The sequence below is a fragment of the Mobula hypostoma genome, chromosome 25, assembly GCF_963921235.1.
Source record: "Mobula hypostoma chromosome 25, sMobHyp1.1, whole genome shotgun sequence".
Lineage (NCBI taxonomy): Eukaryota > Metazoa > Chordata > Chondrichthyes > Myliobatiformes > Myliobatidae > Mobula > Mobula hypostoma.
Genome location: NC_086121.1, coordinates 23,568,786 through 23,595,424, shown reverse-complemented (window position 1 = coordinate 23,595,424; position 26,639 = coordinate 23,568,786). Strand labels below are relative to the sequence as shown.

Sequence of the window (26,639 nt, the reverse complement as noted above, 5' to 3'; positions counted from 1 at the left end):
TGCACTGAGACCCGGTTCTGTGGAGCGGTGTGTCATTGAGTTTTCAGTGATTGCGTCTTGGGCCTATCTTGTAGGCTGTGACCAAGGTGCCCTGTCATTGATTCGGTCTGACTAACAGCACGGGTACAGCTCATTGTATAAAACCGTTATATAAAATTAAAGAGCTGCGATGTCATTTTATTTTAAGCGTTCCGCCGGCTTAGACTGTTCTCATTAATTAACTTTACCGCTTTTGGTACTTCCCCGATGCATCACCATTCTTGTGTTAGACTGAATGGCGAGTGGTAGTTGGCTCTTTGACCTTGGTGTATCAGGAGCAAGAGGAAAGAACGATGCACCTTTATTTATGTAGTTCTTTTCATGGTCTTGGGTCAGTATAAAGTTCTTATGGCTAAGGGGGAAAATCTGTAATTTTTTTCCTGTTATAAAGTAGTTTGTGGATACTATTAGGTGAAGGCAAGATCAGACAATACTATATGGACACAGTTAAAATAGCGCCTTTGGGGGAGATGAAGACTCTGGCAACTTGACTGTGAAACTAAAATAACTCTGCTTTAAATATTTTTATTTATGTCTTTTTCCCTAATTACAAGCACCTATTTTGTTTTAATGTTCATTCCAAGCCTAGCTACAATTCACACCAGAAAAATAAGGAACTATAGTTATCTGTTGTATTTAAAATCCTGCATGATCTTGACCCCACTCGCTATGTCTGTAGCCACTCCAAGTGCTAGAGGACTCTGTCCTCTAATCCACTTTACATGCTGTACTTGTTGCAGCTATTGTGACTCTAAGTCGTCAACTCCTGTCCCAGATACCTTTGCCTCCTCACCAAATTGTCTTTGAGTTGTCGCTGAAAGCACAAGTCTTTAATAGAGCTTTTGATCTCCATTCAACTCCATTGATTTCTCTCATATGAACCTCTGATGTACTTGGGAACATACAAAAATGGTACTATATGAATGCAAGTTATTGTTGCTAGACAACCTTACTGTCTCTTAAGAATGGGCCAAAATATGTCACAGCCATGCAATTACTTTTGAAGTATTTTCATCATGAACATGTTGGCATACGTAATCTATATTTTTGATGATTATTGAAATATGAATGGTAGCTAGGACACTTTGAGTTTTCCATTTTATTATCTGTAATATTATATTGGTTTTGTAATAGTAGGCGACTTCAATTTTCATGTAGATAATCAGTGTGACTCCAAAGCAAGATAATTCATGAACCTTCTGCAATCTTTTGACCTTAGTCAGCATGTCACTCAGCCAACACATCATGGAAGCCACACATAAGATTTAGTCATATCAAAAGGACTTATCATTAAGGTGATTCGGAGCCCAGACAATGGCATTTCAGATCATTACTCTATTTTCTTTAACATAATCTCTGTAACTAGAACTAAAGAATAAAGAGACTTTTTTTGATACCATATTTGCTTCTAGGTTTTCTAATATTTTTAACTGTGACCCTGAATGTAGCATTTACTCTAATACAGCCTGTCTTTGTAAATAATAAGGTAGAAAATCGTAATGCTAAACTGAGGCTGTGGCGAGTATAGTAGCTTTTGAAAATCTTAAGGAATCATCTACAGTTGTAATACCATAGAAAACTTGAGCTGTCTGTAAACTCAAAAGAGAGTTTCGTAAGGCTGAGTGTAATGGAGTAAGACGAAATGAATAGTTCACTATGAAATCTTGAGGGCTTATTTAACTAATCTTGAGAGACAGTCCAAAATTATTAATGACAGTGCAGGTAATCCATGAGTATTATTTTCAACTGTTAACCTAGCTCCATTGATAGAATGGTTGTTGAAAGCCTTTGAAGCTGAAAGTGAGAGTTTGCTGCATTTATTAGAGAGAATAAATAATATAAGATGCAATACAATATAGACCTCAAGAATAAACTTTGTTGAACCTCAACATGCTCAACACTGTTGAACTAAACTCATTTAATAAAAGAAGTTTACCTGAAATTCAAGAAATAATTACTCAGCTAAAACTGTCCACTTGAGTCTTTGATCCTCTACCCACAGGCTTTTTTTTAAAGAAGTTTCTGATGTACTAATCGATCATGTACTTGTTAATTGCTCACTAGTTTCTGGCATTTTTCTAGATTCCTTAAAAACTGCTATAGTTAAACCCCTGTTTAAGAAAAATAATCTAGACTGCTCTGTTTTGGACAATTTTAGACCTATTTCCAAATTGCCTTTTCTAAGTAAAATTTTAGAAAAAGTAGTTTTTTTGATAATTAAGTGATTACTTGAATAAAAATTCTATATTTGACAAGTATCCAGTCAGGTTTTAGATCAAATCATAATACAGAAACAACATTGCTTAAAGTAATTAATGACACAGGCAACATGTCGGTTCTTGTTCCCTTAGATTTAAACATAGCATTTGATATTGTAGATCACAGCAATCTCATAAACCACCTTGGTCAATGGTTTGGTCGTTCTGACTTAAGCTGGTTTCAATCTTGTATAATAGGAGGAAAATTCTTTGATAGCTGTGGTGAATATGCATCCAACATCCATGAAATTGTGTTTGGTGTGCTGCAAGGATCAATTCTTGGCCTGTTCTCACTCTGCGTGCTTCCATTAGGTCAGATAATTTCAAAACACAAGAATTACCATAGTTATGCAGACAATGCACAACTGTATTTGTCTTGAAACCCTCTGGTCTGGTGTCTTACTAGCATTACAGAATGGATGAGTTTTAATTTCCTTAAACTAAATAAGGAAAAAACAGAAATTTTGGTTATTGGTAGCAATTAAAAACAGCGTGAATCATAGAAATAAACTTGATCATCTGGCCTTACAAATCAAGCCAAAAGTAAAGAATTTTGGTGTTATTATTGACTAGTTAAATTTCAAATCGCATATTAACCTCATTATTAAGAAAGTTCTTTTGTTTGAACACCATTGCAAGAGATCAATTTCTCATCACAACTCAGGATGCAGAAGAATTGATGCACGCTTTTATTTTTAGCCAATTAAACTACTGTAATGCACTCTTTTCATGATTGCCTAAGAAAGATATAAATTAGCTGCAACTTGTCAAAATGCAGCGGCAAGGGAGAAAGAGGTCTCTCCATTTCATAGAAACATAGAAACATAGAAAATAGGTGCAGGAGTAGGCCATTCGGCCCTTCGAGCCTGCACCGCCATTTATTATGATCATGACTGATCATCCAACTCAGAACCCCACCCCAGCCTTCCCTCCATACCCCCTGACCCCTGTAGCCACAAGGGCCATATCTAACTCCCTCTTAAACATAGCCAATGAACTGGCCTCAACAGTTTCCTGTGGCAGAGAATTCCACAGATTCACCACTCTCTGTGTGAAGAAGTTTTTCCTAATCTCGGTCCTAAAAGGCTTCCCCTCTATCCTCAAACTGTGATCCCTCGTTCTGGACTTCCCCAACATCGGGAACAATCTTCCTGCATCTAGCCTGTCCAATCCCTTTAGGATCTTATACGTTTCAATCAGATCCCCCCTCAATCTTCTAAATTCCAACGAGTGCAAGCCCAGTTCATCCAGTCTTTCTTCATATGAAAGTCCTGCCATCCCAGGAATCAATCTGGTGAACCTTCTTTGTACTCCCTCTATGGCAAAGATGTCTTTCCTCAGATTAGGGGACCAAAACTGCACACAATACTCCAGGTGTGGTCTCACCAAGGCCTTGTACAACTGCAGTAGTACCTCCCTGCTCCTGTACTCGAATCCTCTCGCTATAAATGCCAGCATACCATTTGCCTTTTTCACCCCCTGCTGTACCTGCATGCCCACTTTCAATGACTGGTGTATAATGACACCCAGGTCTTGTTGCACCTCCCCTTTTCCTAATCGGCCACCATTCAGATAATAATCTGTTTTCCTATTTTTGCCACCAAAGTGGATAACTTCACATTTATCCACATTAAATTGCATCTGCCATGAGTTTGCCCACTCACCCAACCTATCCAAGTCACCCTGCATCCTCTTAGCATCCTCCTCACTGCTAACACTGCCACCCAGCTTCGTGTCATCTGCAAACTTGGAGATGCTGCATTTAATTCCCTCATCCAAGTCATTAATATATATTGTAAACAACTGGGGTCCTAGCACTGAGCCTTGCGGTACCCCACTAGTCACCGCCTGCCATTCTGAAAAGGTCCCGTTTATTCCCACTCTTTGCTTCCTGTCTGCTAACCAATTCTCCACCCACACCAATACCTTACCCCCAATACCGTGTGCTTTAAGTTTGCACACTAATCTCCTGTGTGGGACCTTGTCAAAAGCCTTTTGAAAATCCAAATATACCACATCCACTGGTTCTCCCCTATCCACTCTACTAGTTACATCCTCAAAAAATTCTATGAGATTCGTCAGACATGATCTTCCTTTCACAAATCCATGCTGACTTTGTCCGATCATTTCACCGCTTTCCAAATGTGCTGTTATCACATCCTTGATAACTGACCCCAGCAGTTTCCCCACCACCGACGTTAGGCTAACCGGTCTATAATTCCCCGGTTTCTCTCTCCCTCCTTTTTTAAAAAGTGGGATTACATTAGCCACCCTCCAATCCTCAGGAACTATTCCAGAATCTAACGAGTTTTGAAAAATGATCACTAATGCATCCACTATTTCTTGGGCTACTTCCTTAAGCACTCTAGGATGCAGACCATCTGGCCCTGGGGATTTATCTGCCTTCAATCCCTTCAATTTACCTAACACCACTTCCCTACTAACATGTATTTCACTCAGTTCCTCCATCTCACTGGACCCTCTGTCCCTTACTATTTCTGGAAGATTATTTATGTCCTCCTTAGTGAAGACAGAACCAAAGTAATTATTCAATTGGTTTGCCATGTCCTTGCTCCCCATAATCAATTCACCCATTTCTGTCTGCAGGGGACCTACATTTGTCTTTACCAGTCTTTTCCTTTTTACATATCTATAAAAGCTTTTACAGTCCGTTTTTATGTTCCCCGCCAGTTTTCTCTCATAATCTTTTTTCCCCTTCCTAATTAAGCCCTTTGTCCTCCTCTGCTGAACTCTGAATTTCTCCCAGTCCTCAGGTGAGCCACTTGCTCTGGCTAATTTGTATGCTACTTCTTTGGAATTGATACTATCCCTAATTTCTCTTGTCAGCCACGAGTGCACTACCTTCCTTGATTTATTCTTTTGCCAAACTGGGATGAACAATTGTTGTAGTTCATCCATGCAACCTTTAAATGCATATCCACTGTCAATCCTTTAAGTGTCATTTGCCAGTCTATCTTAGCTAATTCACGTCTCATACCTTCAAAGTTACCCCTCTTTAAGTTCGGAACCTTTGTTTCTGAATTAACTATGTCACTCTCCATATTAATGAAGAATTCCACCATATTATGGTCACTCTTACCCAAGGGGCCTCTCACGACAAGATCGTTAATTAACCCTTCCTCATTGCTCAAAACCCAGTCCAGAATAGCCTGCTCTCTAGTTGGTTCCTCGACATGTTGGTTCAAAAAACCATCCCGCATACATTCCAAGAAATCCTCTTCCTCAGCACCTTTACCAATTTGGTTCACCCAGTCTACATGTAGATTGAAGTCACCCATTATAACTGCTGTTCCTTTATTGCACACATTTCTAATTTCCTGTTTAATACCATCTCCAACCTCACTACTACTGTTAGGTGGCCTGTACACAACTCCCACCAGCGTCTTCTGCCCCTTAGTGTTACGCAGCTCTACCCATAATGATTCCACATCTTCCCGGCTTATGTCCTTCCTTTCTATTGCGTTAATCTCTTCTTTAACCAGCAACGCCACCCCACCTCCCCTTCCTTCATGTCTATCCCTCCTGAGTATTGAATATTCCTGAACGTTGAGCTCCCATCCCTGGTCACCCTGGAGCCATGTCTCTGTGATCCCAACTATATCATAATCATTTATAACAATCTGCACTTTCAATTCATCCACCTTATTACGAATGCTCCTTGCATTGACACATAAAACCTTCAGGCGCTCTTTTACAACTCTCTTAGCCCTTATACAATTATGTTGAAAAGTGGCCCTTTTTAATGCTTGCCCTGGATTTGTCGGCCTGCCACTTTTACTTTTCTCCTTTGTGCTTTTTGCTTCTACGCTCACTTTACACCCCTCTGTCTCTCTGCACTGGTTCCCATCCCTCTGTTGTGAACTAACCTCCTCACGCCTAGCCTCTTTAATTTGATTCCCACCCCCCATTTCGCAGCGAGAGGGGAGACATGACAAACAACTCACTGGTTTATGATGTTAAAAGTCTGTTGCGTCGCTTTTTCCAAGCTCTGTGCCCAAAGATCTCGGGTCTCTGGGCACACAGTCTTAGATCTACCATCTCCCATGACACACCAACCTCCTGCCCGGATACTGACCCTGTCTCCAGAGCCATGAAATCTCAAACAGCTGAAGGCGAGCAAAGCTCTTAGGCCGTGCCCTTGGCGTGCCAAATAACGACCAGTCATGAAACCCTGAAAGTGGGTCCCATTCCTGCAAAGAACCGTAGTCAGCGTGCAACTCCAGGTCGGGATCTTCAAAAGAACCCTGAAAGGGAAAAAATGGAGATATTAGGGATGGAAATAGAGCTGTTTCCAAAGATGCAAGCAAAGGAGTGGCCGTTAGGCACCATTGTCTATTATTTTGGAGTGTCTATTCTCTTACATCCTAATTGTAATCTTGGTTCCATGATTACTGGTTTGCATAGTGTTCCTCAAGCCAAGCACATAAGAACTGGTGATGCAGCCTTTGGCTTATGTGTACCAAAAGTCTGGAATACTCTACCAATTAGGATATGCCAGGCTAATACTGTGGAAGGCTTCAAAACACTTCAAAGGCCTACTTCTTTTAACTTGGCCTACTTATATGAGTACTTAATGCCTGTCGATGTTGATTATATTTATATAATTTGTTATATTATATTCTAAATGTTTATTTATGATTTTTAATTTTGTCTTGTATTTTTATGACTATAATAATTTAGCTTTACAATCCATGTAAAGCAGTTTGAGCCTGAGATCTTAATATGTGAAAGGTGCTATAGAAATTTATTATTATTATTTTATTGCCAAGTTTCTTTTCTGTCAACTTGTTGAGGAAGACGGTGTATTGATCTGGAGTGTTAACTGAAAGTTTGTATTTCTAAGAGTTCCACAGTATTGTGAAATAGGGTACTTTGGCATATTCATTTCAAAATGTTATTTGAATGAGGAAGAAGTGAAGAGAAAATATGCAGTGGCTTGAATAGTGTTGGTGGATTTAAGCAAATGAAAACTGTCAGGAAAGGATTAGGGATAATAATAATGTTTTTAGTGCATAATAATATAATCACTAAACCATTAAACACCTGGCAATAACTAATCCTCTGTCTTTCCCTGATTAAACAATCAGGCAATTATAAAATACAAAGATTAGCTGATTCAGTGAAGTTCTGGTGCCTACGAGGTGATGGATCATTATACTGATCATCTTTGTGAAGTGAAGATACCAAATTTACAAGTTGCAACAATATTTTATTCAATGTCACACATGGTAAAGGAGGTGCCTTTTGTGTAACCCATCTCTTCTCTTCTGTCTGACCAGACTTGAATTTGCTCTTTGCCAGTATGTTTCTGCATTTAGGCTTCTGTGGCAGATATTAGCTTTATATTCCCCCTCTTCTCCTGTTGTCTCCATTTCCTTTCCTTCTGTTTCTCTGTTTTATTTCACCCCCTTTGATCCTTGCAACATCAGTTTGGTTGTCTTGGATATACAGTTTCAGGAAAAAATTTGTGAACTCTTTACAATTACCTGGTTTTATGCATTAATTACTAAAAAGTGTCTGATCTTCACCTAAGTCATAATGATAGACAAACACAATCTGGGATTTCCTTCATTTATTTGGGACACTGTGCCACTTAATTGGGACAAAACACTGTTGAGCGGTTTTAACTGGTGTCAGTTGCATGTGGCCATTAGACAATAGACTGTACTTGGAGCGAACAGTTTTTAAATAGTGTCAGTTTTGTGTTCAAAAAGCAGTGATTTTTTTTTGTTACTGATAGCTGGCGAGAAATAAGCAGTAAGACAATTCAGAGCTGTTTTGCTCACTGCAGTTTAAAGTGTTCATGTTTGGAGATGTGAGAAACAGCCAGGAGTGAAAATGAAATGATTTCACAACTTCAGCAAGTTAGCAACTATAAAACGTTTGAATGGATGGATATTCGTCTTAAATATTACAATGAGAATTAATATTTGCAGGATGCAGCAGTTTCTAACTAGCGTCAGTCACATGTACTTGTGTGGCCATTAGACTACACTGTGCTCAGAGCGAACAAGTTTTAAATAGTGTCAGTTGTGTATGCATGTCATAGAATTAAAGAAAGCAACAGCACAGAAACAGGCCTTTTGGCTCATCTGGTCTGTGCAGATCCATTAAAACTACCTACTCCCATAGACCTGCACGCGGACCATATCCCTCCATACCGCTCCCATCCAAACTTCTCTTAAAGGTTGAAATTGAAATCACATTCACCACTTGTGCTGGCAACTTGATCCACACTCGCATCACCCTCTGAGCAAAGAAGTTTCCCGTCATGTTCCCCTTAAATATTTCATCTCTCACCCTTAATCCATGACCTCTAGTTTTAGTCTCACCTAACCTCAGTGGAAAAAGCCTGGCAACACACATCAAAGTTGCTGGTGAACACAGCAGGCTAGGCAGCATCTCTAGGAAGAGGTACAGTCGACGTTTCAGGCCCAGACCCTTCGTCAGGACTGGACTGTCAGGACCGTCCTGACGAAGGGTCTCAGCCTGAAACGTTGACTGTACCTTTTCCTAGAGATGCTGCCTGGCCTGCTGCGTTCACCAGCAACTTTGATGTGTGTTGCTTGAATTTCCAGCATCTGCAGAATTCCTGTTGTTTGCGTGGAAAAAGCCTGCTTGCTTTTACCCTGTCTATACACCTCATACTTTTGTATACCTGTATCAAATCTCCCCTCAGTCTTCTACTGCATTCTGAGGAATAAAGTTCTAACCTATTCAATCTTTCCTTGTAACTCGGGTCCTCTAGTCCCAGCAACATACTTGTAAATTTCCTGTGTACTCTTTCAATCTTATTAACATCTTTCCTGTAAGCAGGCGACCAAAACTGTACCCAACACTCCAAATTAGTCCTCACCAAAAATCTTGTACAACTTCAACATAACATTCCAACTCCTGTACTCAGTACATTGATCTATGAAGGCTAATGTACCAAAACCTTACTTTTACTTTACGCCACTATTCTTTTGAAGCCACTTGCAATGAATTATGGACCTGTATTTCCAGATCCCTTTGCTCTACTGCACTTCTCTGTGCCTTATCACTCACTGTGTGAGACCTACCTTGGTTGGTCCTACTGAAGTGCAACACCTCACACTTGTCTGCGTTAAATTCCATCTGCCAATTTTCTAGCTGGTCTAGATCTCACTGCAAGCTTTGATAATCTTCCTCGCTGCCCACTACACCCCAATTCATGCTCCAGTTAACCATATTATCATCCAGATCGTTGATATGGATGACAAACAACAACAGACCCAGCACCAATCCCTGCAGTATTCCACTAGTCAGGCAACCATCTACTACTTCTCTCTGGCTTCTCCCGCAAAACCAATTTCTAATCCAATTTACTATCTCATCTTGAATGCCAAGCGACTGAACCTTCTAGGCCAACCTCCCATGAGGGACCTTGCTGGATTCCATGTACACAACATCCACTGCCTTGCCTTCATTAACTTTCCTGGTAACTTCCTCAAAAAACTCTGTAAGATTAGTTAGACGTGACCTACCACACGCATAACCATGCTGACTATCCCTAATCAGCCCCTGTCTAGCCAAATACCCGTATATCCGGTCCCTTAGTATCCCTTCCAATAACTTTCCCACTACTGATGTCAGGCTGACCAGTTTATAATTTCCTTTATTCTTAAAGCCTTACTTAAACAGCGGAACAACATTAGCTATCCTCCAATTTTCCAGTATCTCACCTGTTGCTAAGGATGATTTAAATATCTCTGCTAGAGCTGTTGCAATTTCTGCACTTGCCTTCCACAGGGTCCAAGGTAACACCTTGTCAGGCCCTGGGGATTTATCTACCCTGATTTACCTCAAGGCAACAAACTTCTCCTCCTCTAATCTGTAGAGAGTCCATGACCGTGTTGTTGCTTTGCCGCACTTCTATAAACTCTGTGTCCATCTCCCGAGTAAATATAGATGCAAAAAACCCAACTCAGATTTTGTCCCTTGCAACCATTTTGCTCTTAACATATCTGCAGAAGCCCTTAGGATTTTCCTTCACTTTGTCTGCTAGAGCAACCTCATACCTTCTTTTAGTCCTCCTGATTGCTTAAGTGTTTTCTTGCATTTCTTATACTCAGGTACCTCATTTGTTCCTACCTGCCTATACCTGCAATGCACCTCCTTTTCTTTACCAGCGCCTCAATTTATCTCAAACTCAAATATTCCCTGAACCTGTTATCCTTTCCTTTTATTCTGACAGGCACACACAAACTTTATCTCTCTCAATTTTATTTCGAAAGTCTTTCAGTTACTAAGTACAGTTTTGACAGTCACAATCCTCACCTTGCCAGATTCCTTCTGATACCATCAAAATTGGCCTTTTTCCTATTTAGAATCTCAACTTGAGGACCAGAGCTATACTTTTCCATAACTACCTTAAAACTAATGGCATTATGATTACTAGCTGCAAAGTGTTCCCCTGCACAAACTTCTGTAATCTGCCTTGTCCCATTCCCTTATGGGAGATATCATACTCTCTCTAGTTTGTACTTCTGTGTACTGATTAAGGAAACTTCCCGACCAGCCCTTTTACAATAAAGGAGTCCCAGTCAATGTGTGGAAAGTTGAAATCACCTATCACAACCTTGTGTTTCTTTCAACAGTGTGCAATCTCTGTACATATTTGTTCATCTAAATCCCATACTGTTGGATGCTTGAGAATATAGTCCCGTTAACATAGTTATACCTTTCTTATTACAGGTTTCTCCCACCATCCGAAGATAGAGCGTTCCTATGAAATGGTTCGTAAGCCGGAATGTCGAAGAAGCAATTACCATTTATTTATATGGGAAAATTTTGTGAGCATTCGCAGACCCAAAAATAACCTACCAAATCATGCCAAATAATACATAAAACCTAAAATAATAGTAACATGTAGTAAAAGCAGGAATGATATGATAAATACACAGCCTATATAAAGTAGAAGTACTTTTCCACAATCATTGCCGGTACTGTTCTCTGTAGCGAAAATCTCATGCAAGTGCTCTTGGCAGAAAATCTCACACAAGCGCTGTTAGCAAAAACACCCTCTCCAGTAACCTTTAAGCTATGAAGCTGCCAAATCATGCCAAATAACACCTAAAATACACAGCCTATATAAAGTAGAAATAATGTATGTACGGGAATCGAGAAGACAGCTTTCCGAGCACACTGATGACGGTGTGTTAGACTGAGTCATTGGAGTTTGGGTGGTGCAGTGGCCCCCACCCTCCGGCCGCCGACCGATACTGATCCGTGAAGAATGCACTCAGCACATCTTTAAGAAAAAAGCTGAAATAAACATGCTAATTAATTAGGTGCAGCCCGGCAGGTAAATGTCGGCCCAGATCAGAGGCGACGCAATCGGCAATCGCCTCTGATCTGGGCCGACAATTACGTGCCGGGCGGCACCTAATTAATTAGCTTGTTTATTTCAGCTTTTTTCTTAAAGATGTGCTGTGTGCCTCCCGGCTACCGCTGCATTCTCCACGAATTGGTATCTGTCCGCGGCCTGGGGGTTGGGGTGGTGGGACACTGAGTTGTCACCTCATCGTTGTCTGTTTCCATTAGGGCAGGCAGCTCATCTTCTATGTCTGCCTGCCTCGATGTCGAAGGTCGAGGTTCGTCGTCTGCTGTGGCTGATGTGGAAGGCTTGCTTGACTGCTGAGCCTCGCACATTTTTGTGTCATACAGTTCTTTGTAAGGACTCAAACCATCCTGCAAATATGCCCTAAACCTACGTACCCTTTCAAAATTAAAGTCGTATTTTATCATTGCAGTGAAAGTCTCACGCAGTTGCTTCACGTTCAGATCCTGGCCGACTTCACTTTCACTACTGAATTCAGTTTCTGTTGTTATCCTTTCCTCTTCCAATTGCATCAGTTCTTCATCTATCAGTTCTTGGTCATGGGATGCCAAAACCTCTTCAACATCATCTTCGTCAGCTTCCACAAGCCAAACTCATTTTGTCCTTACTTTGTTCACCATAATCGAAATGCTTAATTATGTCTAGTTTTACGCTAAGTGTAACACCCTTTCAGGCTTTTCCGATACCTTAGAACTCATCTTGCTAACAGATGCTCACAGGCACGTGTTTAAGCAATGCCGGCGAGAATGTCGTTCCGAATCCGGGGGAGAGCAGCTGCTCGGGGCGTGCGCTGCCTTTTTTTATTGGGCGCTGATTTTTGTCGCGTGGTTTTTTTTCGAGCGCTGCTTTTCTTCGTAACAGTGAAAACACCTTCTGTTGGCGAAAACGGGGAACTAATATAGGTCTCTCGTAACAGTGAGGTTTCGTAAAGCGAACGTTCGAAAAGCGGGGGACACCTGTACTCAGTTCCTCCCATAATGCCTCACTAGATGAATTCTCCAGTCTGTCCTGACTGAGTTCTGCCGTGACATTTTTCCTGACTAATAATGCCACCCCTCCCCCTTTAATTCCTCCCACTCAATCGTGTCTAAAACTGACCCCTGGGATATAGAGCTGCCTGTTTTGTCCCTCCTGCAACCAAATCTCACTAATGGCTACAATATCATAATTCCATGTAGTGTTCCATGCCCTGAGCTCATCTGCCTTTCCTACAATACTACTTAGAGCATTATTTGCAACATGCTCAACCTTTAGATTCCTGACAGGTCTTAACAATATCTGTCTCCACAACCACTCCACTATCTGTTCTGGCACTCTGTTTCCCATCCCCCTGCAACTTTAGTTTAATCCCCCTTCCACCATGCAGTACTAGCAAACCATACCACTAGGATATTAGTCGCCCACCAGTTCAGGTGTAAACTGTCTTCTGTACAGGTTCCACTTTCCCTAGAAGAGAGCCCGATCTAAAAATCTGAAGCCTTCCCTCCTACACCAACTCCTTTGCCACGTGATAAACTGTATGATCACCTTATTTCTGGCCTCGCCAGCATGTGGCACTGATAGCAATCCTGAGGTCACAACCCTGCAGATCCTGTCCTTTAACTTAGCACCCAACTCCCTGAACTCTCCTTGCAGAACCTCATCCTTCTTCCTACCTATGTCATTGGTACCTATATGGATCACGACCACTGGCTGTTCATCCTCCCACTTAAGAATGCTGAGGACTTACTTGATCCAGGATGTCCCCGACCCTGGCAGGTAACCCTAACTAATGAGTCCCGTATCGCACACCTTGCCTCCTCTTCTCCACCCCGCCCACCCCTTCTGAGTCCACAGAGCCAGACGGTGCCAGAACCTGACCATGTGACTTTCCTTTGCTAGTTCATACCCCTGTCTCCAACAGTATCCAAAGCTGTATACTTGCTATTGAGGGAGATGGTCACGGGGTACTACTCTGCATTGGCTGGTTAACCCCTTTCACCTCCTGACTGTCACCCAGTTTCCTGTGTCCTGCACCTTCAGTGTAACTACCTCCCTATATGTTCTGTCTATCACCCCCTCAGCCTCTCAAATGTGTTACTTATTCATTTGGACTAACTGATGCCGAATTAAAAAGCAGTGATCTTTGGCATTACTTCATGCGGCAAGGCAATGAAGGCAGCCTATTACCTGCACTAGGTTCTGCACTGATTTTCTTCGTTTATGGTCAATCAAAAAATATGCAATGCACGCTTATAAGTTTCTCTTGTCATAGCTATTAGGAACTAATAGTTTTGTACTGTAATATTGGTAGTGTTCTAATTTGTTCTGCATTTCATTTAAATACATGCTTTCATACTCAGTTAAATGTAGTTTGTCGTTTTTTAAAATGTTTTCATGGAACTTTTGGTCAGGTGCTTAACTGGACAAAAATGTCCTGGTCCTGATGTGTCCCAATTAACTGGAATCCAGTGTACTTCCCAAATATTCTATGTACATTGTTGATCGTGCTTTGGTATTCTAGTGGGTGGTGGTGTGGTGCAGTGCTGCTGTTTGCAATTTTTTTTTAAATTTTATTTTTATTTGGATAAGGAATTCACAATTATCATGTACTTTTTTCACACATATAACCTTTTCCATTTTTTTATATGTATAAAACTACAATTATTTATACATTCTTAAGTACACATTGAGATGATATAAAAGGAAAATAAACATTTAAATAGATAATTATGTACTGTGGTAAATCTAACCTATTAGGCTAAGTAATGAAATTAGTTGTTAAGAAAAATGGTAATAATAGTTTCCATACAACCCTTCTGGACCATTTCCACTGGTCCAAAATGTTGCATACAAGCCTATATACCAACCATTGTAGGTGTTTATATCCCAATTTGTTCGTGTTTGTTCCTGCCCGCAGACATAATTATCCAATCCCTATGTACTTATTTACTTAATTTTTTCATTTTTTTTAATCCCTTTCCCAAATCTTTCCCTTTACTTGTGTCAACTCTCTATTTTCCAAAAAAAAACAAACATTTAGACTAGGGGTGCTTACGTTAGCAATATTACTGTGTTGATGAGAAGAGCAGTATAAATCATTAGGAGAGTCATCTGAAGTCTGCTGGCATTGGGGTTATATATTCAATCCATTTATTCCAGATTTGATAAAATGTTTCTTTTTGAGTTCTCAGGGAGTAAGTCAACTTTTCCATTTTAAATATTTCCAAGATAATTTCATACCAATCTTCTAATGTAGGTGGTATTGGATTTAGCCATTTTCTAGTGATTGATTTCTTACTTGCCACTAAGAGGGCCTGCAGCAACTTTATATCTTCCTTCTGTTCAAGGAACAATACATGCCCCAAATAGAGCGTCTCAAAGTTCAGAGGTATCTGGGACCTAAGTACCTTAACTAATGTTCTATGAATACCTTCCCAAAATAGACTTAATTTAGGGCAATCCCAGAAAATATGAAAATGATTTGCCTCCTTGGAGCCGCACCTTCTCCAACACATCACATTTGTATCTTTATATTTTTCCTGATATGGGGTCTTGAAGTATCTTATAATGTTTTTCCAACAATGTTCTCTCCAAGTCAAAGAATTAGTCGAGGACCATTGAAAGCTGCAGATTTTCCCCCAAGCCTCCTCTGAAAGTACCAACCCCGCTTCTTTCTCCCACTTCTCTTTAATATACAGTGTATTTACATTTTTAGCATGGGAGAGTGCATTATATAGGCGACAAACTGATTTACTAGGTATTGAACTGCAAGCCGAATTCAGAATCTTGAAAAATTCTAATTCTACTGTTGATAGGTCTGTATATCTACAACTCTGGTTAACATAGTTTCGTATTTGAAGGTACCTAAAAAAAGTCATTATGTTCTAGGCCATGTTTGTCCTGCAGGATTTGGAAACTTTGTAATACTCTTTTATCTATAAATGAGAGGTAGGTTGTAAGACCTTTCTTTATCCATAGCTCAAATCTTTTATCTCCTCTGTTGGGAAGGAATTCGGTATCATATGCACACCATCTAAAGAGTTTTAACATGTTATTAATTCCACATGAATTAACCACCATCTGCCATACTTTTAATGTAAGATTTATCCAAGCATTATTAAATTTTTCCAACTGGGCCATCAATCCTTTGTCAGCTATTGAGGCCTGAAGAGGAAAACTGTCAACTAATCCAAATTCTATTTCCTTCCATCTAGCCTTATATTTCCTATTACACCAATATAACAGAGGGGTTATCTGTGAGGCATAAAAATAATTTCTCAGGCAAGGAAGAACCATACCTCCTCCTTCCTTCCCTAACTGTAAGGTGTTATATCGAATTCTAGGTTTCCTTCCTTGCCAAATGAAGCGGGAAATCCATTTGTCCCATTCCCTGAATTGATTATCATCCACCTCCACTGGTAAAGTACGGAAAAGATATAATAACCGAGGAAGAATATTCATTTTTATAGTATTTATCCTTGAATTTAAACTTAAAAAGGGGATAAGATTCCATCTATGCATATCTGCTTTTATCTCTGAGATTAATGGCCCATAATTTACCTGTGACAGTGTTGAAAGATCCTTCGGCAGGGTTATTCCTAAATATTTTAATGATTTAGCTTCCCACTTAAGATCGTATGTATCCTGCAATTTTTTGGATGGTGTATAATTTAGAGACATAACCTGCGTTTTCTTTACATTTATTTTATAACCTGATATTTTCCCAAAGTCATCCAACAGTGTAAACAATCCTATAAATGATTTTTCTGGTTCACTCAGATAGACCAAAACATCATCTGCGAATAACGCCACTTTCTGTTCAATCCCTGCCACCTTGATACCTTTTACGATTTCGCTCTGTCTTATTAGTTGGGCAAGTGGTTCAATATATAGCGCAAAAAGGAGAGGAGAAATTGGGCATCCCTGTCTAGTGCCTCTCTCTAAAATGAAGGAGTCAGAGAGGTCCCCATTTATCTTAATTCGGGCTGTAGGGCTGTATATAGAGTCTGAATTACTTTAATAAACCTTTCTTGAAAGCCGAATCTTCCTAACACTCTGTATAGGAATGCCCAACTAACCGAATCAAAAGCTTTCTCAGCGTCCAATCCTACTACCATTGTCTCTGTCTCGTTCTTATTAACCTGTTCTAATATGTGCAGAGTTCTCCTTATGTTGTCCTGTGTTTGTCTTTGTTGAATAAATCCAGTCTGGTCTAATTGGATTAGGCCAGGTAAAAGCTTTTCCAATCTGCACGCTAATATAGATGTAAATAGTTTGTAATCTAAATTAAGAACACTAATTGGCCGATAATTGCCACATTCTAGTTTATCTTTACCCTCTTTAGGAATAACTGAAATAATCGCTTCTCTCCAGGAAGGTGGAGTTTCTCCTCTCTGCAAGATCCAATTAAAGGTGTTAAGTAGTAATGGGGCTAACTGTGTCTTCAGGGACTTGTACCACTCTGAGGTAAACCCATCAGAACCTGGGGACTTTCCAGCCTTTAACCTAGAGATGGCCACGTTCAGTTCTTTGACAGTTACTTGTTCTAATAAACTTTCATTTTGTAAATCTGTAAGTTTAGGTAGATCTAAAAAATTCAATACACTGTCTATATAGGGCTCATTGGGGGCCCGGGGTTGGGAGTACAGCTCGCGATAATATGTTTCAAAACTCTCTTGAATTTTCCCTATTGTACTCTCCACAAGCTTTGTCTTTGGATTCTTTATTTTATGAATTGTATTGTCTGCTTGTTGTTTTCGTAATTTATATGCTAATAATCTAGCTGATTTACCTCCTACTTCATAATTCTTTTGTCTCAGGTAAAGAAAATTTCTTTGAGTTTCCAACGTATAAATATCATCAATTTCACTTTGCAATTTCCTAATTTCCTGTTTTCGATTTGAATTACTTTTGTTGCTATCTACAACTTGAAATTGTTTTAATTTTCCTTGAAGGTCTGCTAATTTTTGTGCATTGATTTTTTTCATGTGAGTAGTAATGGAAATAATTTTCCCTCTCAGTACAGCTTTCAATGTATCCCATAAAATCACTGGTGATGTTTCTCCCGTGTCATTAAGGTCTAGATATTCTTTGATTTCTCCCCTTAATCTCTCCATTACTTTCGGGTTATTGAGTATATGTGAGTTTAGCCTCCATAGTGTTTTCCTCATTTTCCTTTCCAGGATTAGAGACATAGAGACTGGGCTATGATCCGACAGATCAATTGTTGCAATATTACAGTTTTTTATCCTGAGTCTATCTGTATTAAAGATAAAGAAATAGTCTATCCTTGAATAGGCTGAATGAGGGAAAGAGTAATATGTATAATCTTTACTAGTAGGGTGTAATTCCCTCCAGACATCTATAATTCCCATCTCCTCCATCAATGAATTCACTTTCCGAGTCAGAGGTTTATTCTGAGTAACTATTCTTGAAGAATCTAATATAGGATTTAATCTAATATTAAAATCCCCTCCACAAATTACTACCCCTCAAGAACTGACCATTAGGTCAAAAATGTGTCTATAAAATGACCATTCACTACCTGGAGGAGCATAAACATTCAGCAATGTTATTTCTGTACCTTCTATTCTTCCTGTGATTTTTACAAACCGTCCTTCTTTGTCTCTAGTCTCTGAAATATGTTCATAATTAAAGAGTACTTGATATTAAAGTAGCTACCCCTCTTTTGTGACTCAATTTATATGATGAATAAAATATATGCTTAAAGCCCATTCTTTTTAATTTTCCATGTTCAGATTGGCTCATATGTGTTTCCTGGAGGAAAGCTATTTGTGCCCTCTCTTTTTTCAATTTAGACATAATCTTATTTCTTTTAATTGGATTCAAAACCCCATTAACATTATAGGAAATTATTTTTACCAATTCAGTTTGCATTTTTCTCTAGTAGAAAAAAAGCACTCTCCTTTTCTAACCAAACAGTAAGCAATCCCTTCTCAACAGTAAACCAAGACATATAACCACACCCTAGACATTTCTGAACGTATAACATTTGAAAATTTTTCCCGACTTCCCACAGTGAGGCCTGAGCACCGACCTGCCTCAGTTCAGAGGGATAACCTCTATCTTCACCCTGTGTTAGAGGGCCCTCAGCAGTTTGAATAATCATAGAGAATTTTCTCCTATTTATGTCTCGACCATATTGCTATCATTCAAGTTATTCCGCCTAGTTTATTTTCAGTTACCAGTTTTCATTTTACTTTTAAGTCCGATTTACTCTTTTCAGTCATTTCTCTTAATTAATCTGTATTCTCTGTACATTCGCGTCTGAATATTTGCAGCTTTTCCTTGTAGTTTGACACTCTGGTTCGAGTGGAGCGTCCTCGCCCCACTAACTGCCACGACTTCTGCCGAATCCTCTCCAGTAGTGACTCCGGTTGGGTGATAACTTTAATAGGTAGTCCCCGGTCCACCAGGTCCAACGTTGCCTCCTCCACCGTAGCGTAAGTTTTTGTCCCTTCATCGTAAAAGACTCAGCCGAGCTGGATACAGGGTCTGGAATCTGATGTTGTTTTCCTTCAGGACCCTCCGTGTTTCCGTATATTCCTTCCGTCTGGCAAGAATCCCCGGTGCGTAGTCATGGTCTAAACTGATTTTGCAGTTGTTCCACATGAAACCTTTCTTTTGCCATGCTCTTTTAAGCACCTCTTCCTTCGTTCTGTAACTGAAAAATCTGATCAGAATCGATCTGGGCTGGGCGCCTGCCGGAGGCTGTGGTGCCAACGCGCGGTGAGCCCTTTCTATCTGTAGGTCTTTTGCGGCCGGTATATCAAGGTCCTCTCTAAGCAGCTTCTCCACGAAGGGAATCATCAATCCGGGTTTACCTTCGGTTCCTTCGGGAACTCCGTAGATCCTCACATTTTCCCTTCTCGAGCGGCCTTCTTGATCTATTAGTTTCCACTGGAGCTGGTCTTGTAGCTTCAGCATTTCTGCTATCACTTCCTTGGCGTTTTGTAGCTTCTCTTCAATTCCAACAATCCTCGCTTCGGCTTCATCTATCCGCGAGTTAGTTTTTACTATTTCTCCTTTAATATCTTCCAGCTGTTTGCTGTTATCTTGTCGGAACTCGCGAATCTCTCCGAGAATCAAAGACAGAGTCACCGATTCCCCCTCATTATCTCCGTCCTGGCTTGCCGTGGGGGAGCTAGGCCCGTCGCCTTGCTGCATCTCTTTATGTTTATCAGCCTTCGAAGCGGACTTTTTATTCTTGTTCTTAGACATCATCCTTGCCCCTTTTATTAATATAGTTATGCAATATTAAGTATTTGTCTAAATTCGATTTTGGGGCAGTTTACCTTCTTTTTGTCGAGAGACCTTTTCCTTACGCCGCCATTCCCTTGATGACCCGGAAGTCTACGCTGTTTGCAATTTCAATAGCCGGCGCTGAACGTCAACTTTTCTTGATGTTGTTGATGTGAAGTTTTTGCAATTACTTAATTTCCACTGGGTGTTCCAGTTTCTTCCCACATCCCAAAGGCATAATGGTTGAACGAGAATTGTAATTATCCCTAATTTAGATGGGTGATTGGAAAATCAGATGGAGTTGATGGACATGTGAGAGAAAATAATTTGTAGAAAATGGAATGCTTAAGAGACCTTTTTTACATTGACTTTTACATCTAAGTGGCCATCTTCTGTATGATGAGAAAATACCATGTTTCCAAGTTGCATATCTCCTGTGCTGCAAAAGCTACCTATTCTAGATCTATAACTTTCAAAGTATCAAAATACAGTGGTTGTGCAACATTGAAGGAGACGAATTAATATTTAGTCATGACATGTGCAATTTAAATTTAATTTTGTGATTTTAATTGGTATTACTTAAGATATAATTAACCATCAACTTACTATTTCTGAAAGAAAAACTTAATTTTCTTGTGGTTGTCACTAATAAAAAAAAATCTGATGCCTTTATCTTGGTTGGCCCACGTTTGACACCAGACTGTGAGATTGGTTATTAATACCATCTGTGGTAATCTAATTGTCACAATTGTATCAAAGCTTGTGATATACTTTGTGGGTTATCTTCTGTGTATGGAGTGCTGCAGTTCAAGAAAGCTACTCGAGAGCATTTCCTTATAGGTAGAAGTGCTAGCTTTTGCCAATGATTCCTTAGTGTTGTAAATGCATTTTAAAATATTGCTCCTCTCTAATGCTGAAACCCTCTTTATTGTTTTTGTTCTCCCATACTATGTACCGCTGTCCTGCATGAAGTCCCAATCAGATGTTATCTACTGACAGACTAGTTCCCAGTCAACAAATGCTTCAAATATAAAATTTTTATTTTTGTGTATAAACTTTCTGGCTCTGCTGCATCCTGTCTCTGAAGGCTTGGTCTACTCCCGAAAGAAACATTACCGTTTATCTCTTGCTTCTCCCTCCACCACCCCCCACCGCCTCCAACACATCATACAAAGCTTGTGTATGTCACTTCCTTAGGTTGACGATCATCCACTCATCTATCAAGCCGTGTCTAGGTTGTGAGTTGTGTCTTTCATTCTTTTGTTCCATTTTGCTATTTAAGACTGCCTTTGGAACTCACCTCTTTAATCATATTCATGATCCGTACTCCTAACCAATCCCCCTCTTGGCATGGTGATGCTTTTTTTTTAAACATTAAGTTAGCTTTGTGAATGCAAAGTGTTATAGTTAGTGCTTCTGTTTGAAGGCATAACGTGTCATGTATGCTGGAAGTACTCTATACATATTGAATGTTCAGTGTAATTTTCTGTAATGACAAATCCATTGAGACAGTTAGGTGATCTGTATATTCCATATGGAATAAAGCAGGTTTATTAGAAAGCAGTTTTAGTTAGACCATGAGATCTATTAGATCTGGTTTTTGGTCACGCATTGTAAAGTTTACATTGTTTTGCATCTTGAATGCACTCCCATTGTCACAAGTTTTACTCTTTCAGGGAATTCTCTAAACTTTATAGAATTCTCAAGGGGGTTAAAAAAAAAACAACTGACACAGCTAATTTTCAGTAACGAAGTAAGACTAATAGAAGATACTATGTTGTAACATGGAATGTGGAAGGCAAAAAAGAAATGAAGCAAATGTCAAGACCAGAGGTTAATTAGAAAAAAGCAATTCCCAAATCGATTACAGGTTTGTTATTGTGAACTAATTTGATGTGTTGTAAAATTTGATGAAGACCTAAGATTTGCATAAATGCTACTATACTTGTGTATATTCACTATATTCAAAAATATTCACTAGTTTTATAAGAATATCGCAGTCAGTCCCTCAATAAGTGAAGAAGTTAATGTCCATACAAATGATTGTGTGAATTACTCTGCTGTATGAAAATGTAGCATGGGATCTTTTGCGTACTTTGACAGTCTGAGATGGAAGTTGCATTTCTGTGTTCTGTTTGCAGTGCAAGGTGTTGAGTCTACAACTCTCGGCTGATAATGAAGTGTAGTATTGTGAAATACTGCATTGTACTACCAAAGATATTATATTTTGGATTTAAAGTTTAACCAGGCCCCTGTCTGTCCTTTGATGTGGGCACAAAAGATTTTGTGGCACTATTTTGCAGGTAAAATAACTATTTCTGGTACTTCAAAAATCATTCATTAACTTTGGGAAGTCCTGAAAATCACTTTTTATGTAAGTTGTTTTGGTCTCAATAAGTTTGAACTGCTCTTTACAGCTCATGTCATATTATTATGGAATTTCACAGCTCTGCAATGAAACATTCCTTCAACAGAAACAGGGTTCTAGAATAAATTGTGGAGTGGAATTTGGACCAATTATCTCCTGGACCCACAAGTGAGATTTGTTAATTGAAGCAAGCTACTCTATAGTAGACTTCAGATGGGGGAAATTATACTGGTGATGCAATGAACAGATAGATAAATTATCCCATTGTGTGATATAGAGTGGGGGGGGGGGAGTAAATGTAGTTCAGGTATTCTTGGTAAGAAGGGCTGCCTTAACTGGAATAGTTAAGCGCATTTGCTTTATTGACATTGAGGAGAAAGGCTCATGATTTTACTGAAACATTCAAGATTTTAAGAAGTTGTAGTAAGGGTAGATGCTGAAAGCATGTTTCCTTGTTTGAGGAAATCTAGATCCAAAAGGAGGGCTCATCCATTTAAAAGTTTAGGAATGTCTTCCCACAATCATGAATCTACAGAAAAACAAGAAAATCTGCAGTAGCTGGAAATCCAAGCGACACACACAAAATGCTGGAGGAAATTGCTGAGACCTGACTCCTGTTGAAGGGCAAACGCGAGGAATTCTGCAGATGCTGGAAATTCAAGCAACACACATCAAAGTTGCTGCAGTCCTGACGAAGGGTCTCTGCCTGAAACGTCGACTGTACCTCTTCGTAGAGATGCTGCCTGGCCTGCTGCGTTCACTAGCAACTTTGATGTGTGTTTCCTGATGAAGGGTCTCGGACAGAGACGTCGACTATTTACTCTTTTCCATAAATCCTGCCTAGCCTGCTGAGTTCCTCCAGCATTCTGAACAAGTATTCAGAATTCTTGTTTGTTTGCAATTGTTAATAAATATTTATTATGAAATGTCTTTTGATCTATGAAGAATCTAGAGCATAAATTTTCTGAAAATCACATGAAAATAGCAGGTTATCACTGAGAGAACACATAAACAAAATATTGTGCGACATGAGTAACAAATCCTAATTTCAAAAGGAGGTGTTAAGATAGTATTCATGCTGTTTCAGCTCATTGTTTTAGTTTGAACTCCTATTTAGCTAATTACGTTTGTCATGGAGTTTACAGCTAGTTCAGAAATAAACCAGATATTGAGATATTGTTGGGAGATGAAGTAAATATTTGCATAATGCTTCACATGTATTATTTTTCTGCTGTCCTACTTGTGGTAGGACGTTCTTACTAAATTGTAGCAGTCATCCAGTATTATACAAAGCACTCAAAGATTTTTGAGCCAAATCAGGCTTTGGGTACGATGCTTGTCATGACTGAACACTCAACACCCTTTTAAGAATCACTCGAAGCAAGAGTTCTTAAATTTTATTTTAACCTTTTTGAGCCGAATTGAAGGCCTGTCAATCTTTCCCTGGGTCTTGATTTATGGAGCAGAAATTTTGCTTGGGACTTTTGTTCGGCTGAAAATGTCAACTGATTTGTCACTAAGCTTAATGTATTAGAGGTTTCGTGCTTTGGGGCTGGGAGGGAGGAAGAAAAACAATTTTTATTTTTCAATGTGCCTGATAATTTATCATCTCAAATTGCTCACACATGCTTTACCCTAACTCAGTAATACCATCTCCATGCAAGCCAATTATGGATAACTATTTTTTTGAAGTGTTAGTTCCATTTTCCCATGCTTCTGTTCTAGCCCCCTCTTCTCACCCAAAGTAAGGAAACAGTTCGCTTCGTCCTCTGCTTTCATCCGACCGCCCTTCTCTTGAAATTTACACCACCTTCAACTAGACGTTATCACCTTCCCACCCCTTTCAGCACTGCAAAGGGATTGTTTCCGTCATCACTTTCTTGTTTAGTCTGACATCTGCACCAATGCCCATTGCTGTTGTAGCACCTTCCTGTACAAAGGGAGGGGGTTTGTAGCAACTATGCTTTTAGTTCTTCTTCCCTTACCATTCCAGGAGCCCAAGCTCTTTCTAGATAAAGCAGCAATCCACTTGTACATTCTCCAATTATGTGCATTATATTGATTATGGTATAGCTTCCACTACTACAGGAAAAATGTGTGCAAATTAGGTGACTGCTTTGCAACGTACCTCAGTTTAGTCCACTGCACTTCCACTTTAATTCTGAATCCTACTCCTGTTGTCTTTGGTGTTCAATACTGGACTTAGTTTCTCAAGCTTACACTCTTCAAACAATCTCATCTTCCATTTGAGCATCCCTGATTGAATGTCAAAAACTACCCTTTCCAATTTGCATCAGAAGAGCCCGGTTCTGATGCAAAAGCAAAGAATCTGTGCGAAAGGTCGGCATTTCAGATTGATGAACTTTTATGCTTGTGAGAGACGGTTGTCAATTTTGTGTATTGATTATGTTTTTCTCTTCACAGATGCAAATTCTGGTCTGCTAAATGTTCCTAGAATTATCTGTTTTTGTTTCTGATTTCCAGATTCTTGGTCCGAGCTGGTTCTGAAGTTGTTCTGTTGTGCTTTTCTCCACAGACGCTGCCTGACCTGTTAGAAATAATGGTTACTAGAAATTTGAACATCTGTATTCTTCATTCCCAGCACAACTAACTCAAAATTTAAATTAATTATCAAAGTACATATATGTCACTATACACTATTTGAGGTTCACTTTTCTTGTAGGCAGTTGCAGTAGATACAAAGAAACACAATAGAATTAATGGAGAAACAGCACTCAACAAAGACAGACAAATACCCAATGAACAAAAGAAATAATATGTAAGCCATAAATATTGAGAATATGGGTTGTAGAGTTCTTAAGAACGAGTCTATAGATTGTGGATTCAGTTCAGTAATTTCGATCTATCAGTGTCTATTGTGAGTCTATCATAGGCACTCCTTTTGTTCTCCCTACCTCTCTCCTTTCCTCTGCAATTTAAATCGAGCCTGTTTTCTAAATTTTACCGGTTCTAACGAAACGTTATTAACTTGAAACATTAACTTTTTTTCTCCCTCTGTTCAAATGCAGCCTCATCTGCTGAAAGGTTCCAGCACTTTTGAGTTTTTAAATTTCAGATTTCCAGCACCAATAAATGTATACTGCACTAGGATGATCTGTCCTGGTCCCAACGCATTGATGCAGTTACAAAGAATGGATGCTTCCTTAACTTTGTGAAGGGAAAACTTCTGTCCCATGTATTAAAAACTCAAGTCTGCAGATACTGGAAAGCCAGAGTAACACACACAATGCTGGAGGAACTCAGCGGGTCAGGCAGCATCTGTGGAAATGAACAGACAGTTTCTTCAGCATTCGGTGTGTGTCCCACATATTGTTTATCTGCTCATTTATGTGACCAGGTGATTTGCTCCAAGATTACTTGGCCATCTGTTCTGTTTGATAGTTGTAAATCAGCCATTTGTCTTAGATATTTATTTAAAATAATGGTTTGAACTCAGGAGCCGAGTGAATCCTAGTGCTTTACTGTCACCCATTAGAAAATTATCTTTGCTGTAGAGGTTGTACAGATTGGGAGAGATTATATTGTAGCTGTATGTATATTATTTTGGGTGGAAGTAATGTTGACATTCTACTCTGAATAATGTTAAATATATAGATTATGGCACTTCCTTGGATAGGAAGAGGAATTTGGAAGACAGCCCTGCCGTGATGATTCTTGGCTGCTGCCCAGTCACAGATGGCATTGCCAGTTTAACACAAGGAGAATGACAGACTGTGTTGCCAGGGTAAGGGAAACTTGTGCAGTGAAAAAGAACATACTGAGTACAGCTGGTTGGTAGTATTTGTATTCTTTGTGTTGATCACTGATTTATTATTTATCTGCACTAATTTTAATTGCATGTTATCAGGTCAAAATTGGTGCAAGTAAATATAGAAATAAGACAATTTGTTTGTGTTTACTAAAATCACCTTAATAGAACTCTTGTAACAAATAGTGACATATAGACAGGAATACTGTAACTATACTGCATACTGTCAGCCTGGGCTGTGGTTCTTTCAATATAAAAATTATCTTGTGCTAATCATAGCAGCAGGTTGAGTACCCCTTAACCAAAATGCATGGGGCCAGATGTAGTTTGGATTTTGGAATGTAAGGAGTTTGTGCATTTTTCCCATGACCACGTGGGTTTCCTTCCACAGTCCAAAAACCTACCACTTGGTAGGTTGACTGGTGATTGTAAAAACTTGCTCTGTGATTAGGCTAGGATTAAATCGGGAGACTTGCTGGGCAGCGCGGCTCAAAGACTGGAAGAACCTTCTCTGCACTGCATCTCGTTAAATAAAGAGATAGCCTGGGATCACTGTCATTTCTGATTGAATTTATGTCT

The 26,639-nt window shown here is 39.5% G+C and overlaps 1 protein-coding gene and 1 long non-coding RNA gene across 2 annotated transcripts in view; one reads left to right on the top strand and one right to left on the bottom strand.

Annotated features, from left to right (window-relative positions):
- Positions 1 to 26,639, top strand: part of micos10 (mitochondrial contact site and cristae organizing system subunit 10) — a 37,947-nt gene that overhangs the window by 155 nt on the left and 11,153 nt on the right. The window lies entirely within an intron of this gene.
- Positions 24 to 25,423, bottom strand: LOC134337943 (uncharacterized). Its single transcript, XR_010016114.1, has 3 exons — positions 24,420 to 25,423; positions 6,263 to 6,562; positions 24 to 2,737 (listed from the first exon to the last, which is right to left on the bottom strand). It is a non-coding gene; the product is annotated as an uncharacterized LOC134337943 (long non-coding RNA).